This window comes from Bos indicus x Bos taurus, chromosome 3, assembly GCF_003369695.1.
Source record: "Bos indicus x Bos taurus breed Angus x Brahman F1 hybrid chromosome 3, Bos_hybrid_MaternalHap_v2.0, whole genome shotgun sequence".
In the NCBI taxonomy this organism is placed as follows: domain Eukaryota; kingdom Metazoa; phylum Chordata; class Mammalia; order Artiodactyla; family Bovidae; genus Bos; species Bos indicus x Bos taurus.
The window spans coordinates 69,059,087-69,067,510 of NC_040078.1; the positions used below are offsets into that span (position 1 = coordinate 69,059,087).

Here is an 8,424-nt window from a genome sequence, read left to right on the forward strand (position 1 = left end):
TTTCTGCCTAGATGATCAGATATTCAAAACTGAGAGAATTCAAATTAATGTTTTACTCTAGTCTTTCTTCAGTATTTTTTAGTCAATCGCTTCATTCCCTACAAATGATTTGTAATGAAAATGAAAGAATCTAAGAAGTCACAGTTGGATTCTGACCTCTCAGGTTAATTTCATTTAAATAGCTCCAACTACAGGAAAGAGCAGAACTTCTTGCTTTTGGGGTGAAAAGAATCACAATTTGAAATGTCAGTTGCCTCAGGCAGGCACATCACATTGAGTTGTATTTAAACATAGCTTACAGCCAGCTTCACACTGAATTATAATAGAAAAGTTACTGAAGTCATCTCCTCATCTATAATAGAAAAAGGAAAAGAATTTTAGTATTATTTAACAAAGGAAAAATGGTTTATATATTTATAATAGTCCATTATATTTACCTTGTTTAATGATAATTTTTCTCTAAAAAAAATCTAAAAACTTGCAAAGTTATCCAATAATTGATACAATTTGGTATAATATCAGCATATATATGAATTAGTATGATAAAAATAATTTTCACTGGCAATAATGAAGATTCCCAGTTAATGATTACCTAAGGGAGACGTGTGTGCACGTGTGCGTGCGTGCGTGCGTGCGTGTGTGTGTGTGTGTGTGTGTTCAGTCCTGGTAGTCTTGAGTGTCTTGAATGTTGTAGCACAAACCGTATCACAAATGGCTGGAACAACAGGTGCTGTCAGGGATATCACTACTGAATATTCTACCACCACCTGCAGCCAGAGTTATCTGTTTCTCAGCTGCTTTTGTTGCTGTTTAGTCACTCAGTTGTGTTAGACTCTTGCGACCCCATTGACTGTAGCCCACCAGACTCCTCTGTCCCTGGGATTTTCTAGGCAAGAATACTGGAGTGGGCTGCTGCTTCCTTCTCCAGGGATCTTCCCAATCCAGCAATTAAACCTGAATGTCTCCTGCATTAGCAGGCAGATTCTTTACTGCTGAGCCACCTGGGAAGACACTATAATACATATATTATCTTATATTACTTACTAAATATTTCTTAATCCAAAAAGGAAGTCAAGACTACAAATAGAAACCATTTCAGAAATAACAAAAATGCATCAAATTAAAAATTACTATAGCCTAAGGATGAAGCACAAGCTGGAATCAAGATTGCCAGGAGAAATATTAATCACCTCAGATATGCAGATGACACCACCTTTACAGCCGAAAGTGAAGAACTAAAGAGCATCTTGATGAAATTGAGAGAGGAGAGTGAAAAAGTTGGCTTCAAGCTCAACATTCAGAAAACTAAGATCATGGCATCTGGTCCCATCACTTCATGGCAAATAGATGGGGAAACAGTGGAAACAGTGGCTGACTTTATTTTGGGGGGCTCCAAAAATCACTGCAGATGGTGATTGCAGCCATGAAATTAAAAGACACTTACTCTGTGGAAGGAAAGTTATGGCCAACCTAGACAGCACGTTAAAAACCAGTCCAGGTTCAATGCAGGATACAGGATGCTTGGGGCTGGTGCACTGGGATGACCCAGAGGGATGGTACGGGGAGGGAGGAGGGAGGGGGTGTTCAAGATGGGGAACACGTGTACACCTGTGGCAGATGCATGTTGATGTATGGCAAAAACCAATACAATATTGTAAAGTAATTAGCCTCCAATTAAAATAAATAAATTTAAATTAAAAAAAAAAAAAGCAGAGACATTACTTTGCCAACAAAGGTCCGTCTAGTCAAGGCTATGGTTTTTCCAGTAGTCATGTATGGATGTGAGAGTTGGACTATAAAGAAAGCTGCATGCAGAATTGATGCTTTTGAACTGTGGTGTTGGAGAAGAAGCTTGAGAGTCCCTTGGACTGCAAGGAGATCCAACCAGACCATCCTAAAGGAAATCAGTCCTGGGTGTTTATTGGAAGGACTGATGTTGAAGCTGAAACTCCAATATTTTGGCCACCTGATGTGAAGAGCTGAGTCATTGGAAAAGACCCTGATGCTGGGAAAGATTGAGAGCAGGAGGAGAAGGGGACGACAGAGGATGAGATGGTGGGATGGCATCACCAACTCAGTGGACATGTGTTTGGGTAAACTCCAGAGTTGGTGATGGACAGGGAGGCCTGGCGTGCTGCAGTTCATGGGGTCGCAAAGAGTTGGACACAACTAAGCGACTGAACTAACTAACTAAAGTGATACTTCATAAAAAAGTATAACTTTGAATATTTTTAATAAAATGAACTAAAGAGATTACAAAGAAGATAAAAATTAACAGGAAGCTCTTTAAAAATGAAAAAAAAAGGAACGATATTAATGAATGCAGAAATTAAAAGATTAGTGAAGGAAAACATTAGGACTTTGTCTATGCATCATCTATACTGGTGGTTTTTTAGTTTCCTTTTTCTGCCTCTGGGCATTTTCATAAGTTGTTTCCTCAAACTGCAATAATACCTGTCTCTTCTTTTCATCTAAATAACACTTATTAAATCTTATGGATCTCAGTTTATTTCTTCAGAGAGGTCTCTTTGACACGTATGTGGGTTAAATCCTTCTTGTATATGCATCCATGGCTCAGACAGTAAAGAATCTGCCTGCAATGCAGCAGACCTGGGTTAGATCCCTGGGTTTGGGATGATCCCCTGGAGAAGGAAATGGCAACTCGCTCCAGTATTCCTGCCTGGAGAATTCTGTGGACAGAGGAGCCTGGCCAGCTATAGTCCATGGAGTCACAAAGAGTCGCACATGACTGAGTGACTGATACTTTCACTTTCATATGCATCCACACTCCCTAATTTCTTATTACACACTATTTGTTCATTGCTAGATTATAAGCATCACAGAGGCATGGACCATATCCAACCATCTCAACACTGAATCTCTAGTGCCACATATAGTGATCTTCATATAATGAGAGCTTGAACATTTGTGTTAAATGAATGCATAAGTAAATAAGTGAATTAAAGAAGTCTTGGGAGAAAATACAATCAAATATACAATTTTCCAAAAATTTTAATTCATGAAAAAAAAGAACCACAAATACACAAAGTTAAGAATGGGAAAAGGAAAGAACAGATATTAAGGAGATCTTAAAGCGTCAAGGAGACATCTCTGAAGAAATGTTTTAACTGAGACCTCTAAAGATTTGGTAAGTGTTATTTAGGTGAAAAGAAGAGGCGGTTTGAGGAAACTGTTTATGATAGTACCCTGAGGCAGAAAAAGGAACAACAACAACAAAAAAAAGATTACTGTGGATAAAAAAGTCCTCTTTGGTGTACTACAGACATTTCCCTTAAACTCAATAGCAAAGCAAGAAAGCCCATTAGGAACAGTTATTAAACACTGACTAAAAATGTCTACCCAGTACAATAAATAAGAAACCAAAATATGATATATAGCTATTGTACACAAAGGGTCAAAAATATTTTTATTTTCAAATGGTGCTGCTGCTGCTGCTAAGTTGCTGCTAAGTCACTTCAGTCGTGTCCGACTCTGTGCGACCCCAAAGATGGCAGCCCACAGGCTCTGCCATCCCTGGGATTCTCCAGGCAAGAACACTGGAGTGGGTTGCCATTGCCTTCTCCATTTTCAAATGATACTCATATCCAATTAAAAAATAGAAGAGGTGCTCGCTTCGGCAGCACATATACTAAAATTGGAACGATACAGAGAAGATTAGCATGGCCTCTGCGCAAGGATGACACGCAAATTCGTGAAGCATTCCATATTTTTATACACTAATAATGAGAAAACAGAAAGAGAAATTAAGGAAAAAATTCCATTCACCATTGCAATGGAAAGAATAAAATACTTAGGAATATATCTACCTAAAGAAACTAAAGACCTATATATAGAAAACTATAAAACACTGGTGAAAGAAATCAAAGAGGACACTAATAGATGGAGAAATATACCATGTTCATGGATTGGAAGAATCAATATAGTGAAAATGAGTATACTACCCAAAGCAATTTATAGATTCAATGCAATCCCTATAAGCTATCAACGGTATTCTTCACAGAGCTAGAACAAATAATTTCACAATTTGTATGGAAATACAAAAAAACTCAAATAGCCAAAGCTATCTTGAGAAAGAAGAATGGAACTGGAGGAATCAACCTACCTGACTTCAGGCTCTACTACAAAGCCACAGTCATCAAGACAGTATGGTACTGGCACAAAGACAGAAATATAGGTCAATGGAACAAAAAAGAAAGCCCAGAGATAAATCCACACACATATGGACACCTTATCTTTGACAAAGGAGGCAAGAATATATCATGGATTAAAGACAATCTCTTTAACAAGTGGTGCTGGGAAAACTGGTCAACCACTTGTAAAAGAATGAAACTAGACCACTTTCTAACACCATACACAAAAATAAACTCAAAATGGATTAAAGACGTAAACGTAAGACCAGAAACTGTAAAACTCCTAGAGGAGAACATAGGCAAAACACTCTCCTACACACATCACAGCAGGATCTTCTATGACCCACCTCCCAGAATATTGGAAATAAAAGCAAAAATAAACAAATGGGACCTAATTAAACTTAAAAGCTTCTGCACAACAAAGGAAACTATAAGCAAGGTGAAAAGACAGCCTTCAGAATGGAAGAAAATAATAGCAAATGAAGCAACTGACAAACAACTAATCTCAAAAATATACAAGCAACTCCTACAGCTCAATTCCAGAAAAATAAATGACCCAATCAAAAAATGGGCCAAAGAACTAAATAGACATTTCTCCAAAGAAGACATACAGATGGCTAACAAACATGAAAAGATGCTCAAATCACTCATTATCAGAGAAATGCAAATCAAAACCACTATGAGGTACTATTTCACACCAGTCAGAATGGCTGCGATCCAAAAGTCTACAAGCAATAAATGCTGGAGAGGGTGTGGAGAAAAGGGAACCCTCTTACACTGTTGGTGGGAATGCAAACTAGTACAGCCACTATGGATAACAGTGTGGAGATTCCTTAAAAAACTGGAAATAGAACTGCCTTATGATCCAGCAACCCCACTGCTGGGCATACATACTGAGGAAACCAGAATTGAAAGAGACACGTGTACCCCGATGTTCATCCCAGCACTGTTTATAATAGCCAGGACATGGAAGCAACCTAGATGTCCATCAGCAGATGAATGGATAAGAAAGCTGTGGTACATATACACAACGGAGTATTACTCAGCCATTAGAAAGAATACATTTGAATCAGTTCTAATGAGGTGGATGAAACTGGAGCCTATTATACAGAGTGAAGTAAGCCAGAAAGAAAAACCAATACAGTATACTACTGCATATATATGGAATTTAGAAAGATGTTAACAATAACCCTGTATACAAGACAGCAAAAGAGACACTGATGTATAGAACAGTCTTTTGGACTCTGTGGGAGAGGGAGAGGGTGGGATGATTTGGGAGAATGGCAATGAAATACGTATAATATCACATATGGAACAAGTCGCCAGTCCAGGTTCGATACACGATACTGGATGCTTGGGGCTGGTGCACTGGGACGACCCAGAGGGATGGTATGGGGAGGGAGGAGGGAGGGGGGTTCAAGATGGGGAACACGTGTACACCTGTGGCAGATTCATGTTGATGTATGGCAAAAACCAATACAATATTGTAAAGTTTAAAAATAAAATAAAAAAAGAAACAAAAAAAATAGAGAAGAAATGTAAAAAGAAAAGATTAAAACTAATATGAGAGTTTGTAAGACATCTGGTTTCAAAAATATGCACATGGTTTCATGTCAGTCTCATCTTACTGACAGTGATGCTATTAGCCAGGATTGCTTGGGGCATGGTAGTACTTGCAGTAGCCCCGGCCTGGCACCGCCCCCCACCCCCCGCCCCCGCCCTGCAACACTTTTCCCCCACCAGAGCCAATGCTGTGCCTAGACCTGCCTTGTGGTTCTCATTATAATTGTAAGATATACCTCAGCAACAGCAATCAAGGACCTTTGAAAAGACAAGGTTTATTACTCACAGTTCTTGGAGAGTACACGGCACATACCTGAGGATCCACACAAGGAATCTGTGGGTAGAAAGAGAGGGAGAAAGTTTCCATCTGGGATTCTGCCTTTATTGGGGTTGAGGATGAGTTCTCTAGTGGTTTATGAGTTGACTTTTCATAAGATTTATAACATAACAGCAGGAATTAGGGTTCAGAAAGGGAAAAGTGGTGACATTATTTTGCTAGCAGCTGTGTCATACAGCTGACAGTAAGTTGATTCGAGATGGATGCCTTTGAAATGGATACCACAACAATAAAAAGTTTAATGTCAGGTGGTTACATTACAAAAAAAAAAAAACCCTTATTTTCAGGCACTTATACTACACATATATAGTAAAATACAATATTTAAGAAGATATATATCTGGGGACTTCCCTGGTGGTAGAGTGGATAAGGGTTCACCTGCCAAGGCAGGGCATGTGGGTTTGATCCCTGATGTGGGAAGATTCCACATGCTGCAGGGCAGCTAAGCCCATGCACCCTAATGACTGAGCCCTAGAGCCTGTGAGCTGCAACTACTGAAGCCAGTGCACCTAGAGCCTGTGCTCTGCAACAAGAGAGGCCATCACAATGAGAACATCACCGCATTACAATGAAGAGTAGCCCCTACTCAAGGCAACTAGAGAAAGTCCACAAGCAGTGAGACTCAGTCCACAAGACTCAGTGCAACCAAAAATAACAAAAAATGTTTTAAAAAAAGAAGATATGTAAATGCTTATGAGTACCTCTGAGTGGTAGAACTACAAATGATTTTCCTTTCCTTTATACCTTTCCTTTGATAGAAACTAATATTATAATCAAGTTATAAATGTATAAAATAATTATAAATGTACCTGCTTGCCAAAAAGAGCCTATATAATTATATTGATAAATGTCAGTTATTATACAGTGTAAAATAGCCTCAAGTTTCAATATAATTGTGTTTTCCTCCAAAATGAACAATCCCTCTCTCCAATAATTGGAAACATACTTACTTCATCTCTAACTATATAAGCAGAACCTTACAGTGGCACTTGCCTGGCTTTACCTTCTATCCCTTAATTTAATTTTCAATTCGGAGAAACACATCAATCATGAGAGTTACCTGAGCAAAAAGCAAATAACCAAGTTTAAGTCAATAGCCTTAGCACTATGTATAATAAGTTAGGGGTCTTCCACTATTTTAAAGTACACTTCAGCTTTGCAAATGGCTCTCTTTTCCTTCTTTGATACTCAAAGACCTTTTTTCACTTCATATTTGTATTTTGCATTGATGAGACTATCAAAAGTCAACAAGAAAGAGAGAAAAGAAAGAGAGACAGAGGAATAAAAGGAGGAATAAAAAGAAAGATATTTATTAACTTAATATCAAAAGAATGATGATACCTTAAAGAATTAAAATTTAAACTACACATTTCCTTTGACTTACTGAAGTTTAAATTCTTCTGTATGATGCATGCTCAAACTGAAGATTCATATATTAAGATAGAATAGAGAGGCAAAATAATAATTCAAATAGAGGGATAACAGTCTTAAAGACATTTTAACACTTAAAATCAATTGTTACTAACACAGGAACCCAGAGGCTATAAAAAAATGTTCTGATCCCCAAAGTAATTCTTAGCAACTGCCAATATTTCCAAGTTATTCAGCTTTATGGCAAAAAACTGTACTTGGATATTGTCTAAGCTTGTTACAGACAGACCTTTATTAAATTATTAATAAGTATCATATCCTTTTCTTTTTAGAGAATTGAAGGGAAAAGGACAATATAAGAAATATTCACTGAAAAGTTTGGGGATTTTTACAAAACTCTAGCCAAAAACATTGTTCATTATATTTTAAAAGGGTATTATGACATATGAATTATACCTCAATTTTAAAAAACCATAATATTTTTTAAGCATTATGCTCATTATGCTATTTAGTGTCTGTTAACAAAAGGAGCCACATAACAGTGGCTTAACAAAAGATCTGGAAACTTTAATTCCTAATAATCTAAGACTGTAGAAATAACAGTAACATAACCTAGAGAATGGATCATTAATTTGTCCCTTAGATTTTTCTCTTTTAAACATCAGCTCTCAACTGACAACTGGTTAAATGCTAGATCCCAATAATCTCATGTTTGAATTCTCTAAAATGCTAATTTATTAATAAATGCTTGATATAAATCACAGAAATAAGGGGGTGACTTGAGCAAGATGGTAAACTAGGAAGTTTCAAGACTTTCCTTCCCACACTGACAAAGAATTAACAATACATGGATCAATTCCTTTTACAAGAAAACAAACAAACAAAAAAAAACAGTTAAGAGGCTCCTGCACCAGAGGAAAGCTTGAAAACAGTTGTATCAAATCCAATAAGAAAATTCTTGGCATCCACTCTCCAGAGCCCCTCTGCCCTAGGCACAGCAAG

General features: G+C 37.4%; 1 non-coding gene across 1 annotated transcript; it reads left to right on the forward strand.

Annotated features, from left to right (window-relative positions):
* The first annotated feature begins 3,625 nt into the window (after positions 1 to 3,625).
* LOC113890665 lies at positions 3,626 to 3,732 on the forward strand. The gene has a single exon (XR_003510611.1). It is a non-coding gene; the product is annotated as a U6 spliceosomal RNA (small nuclear RNA).
* Positions 3,733 to 8,424: the final 4,692 nt, after the last annotated feature.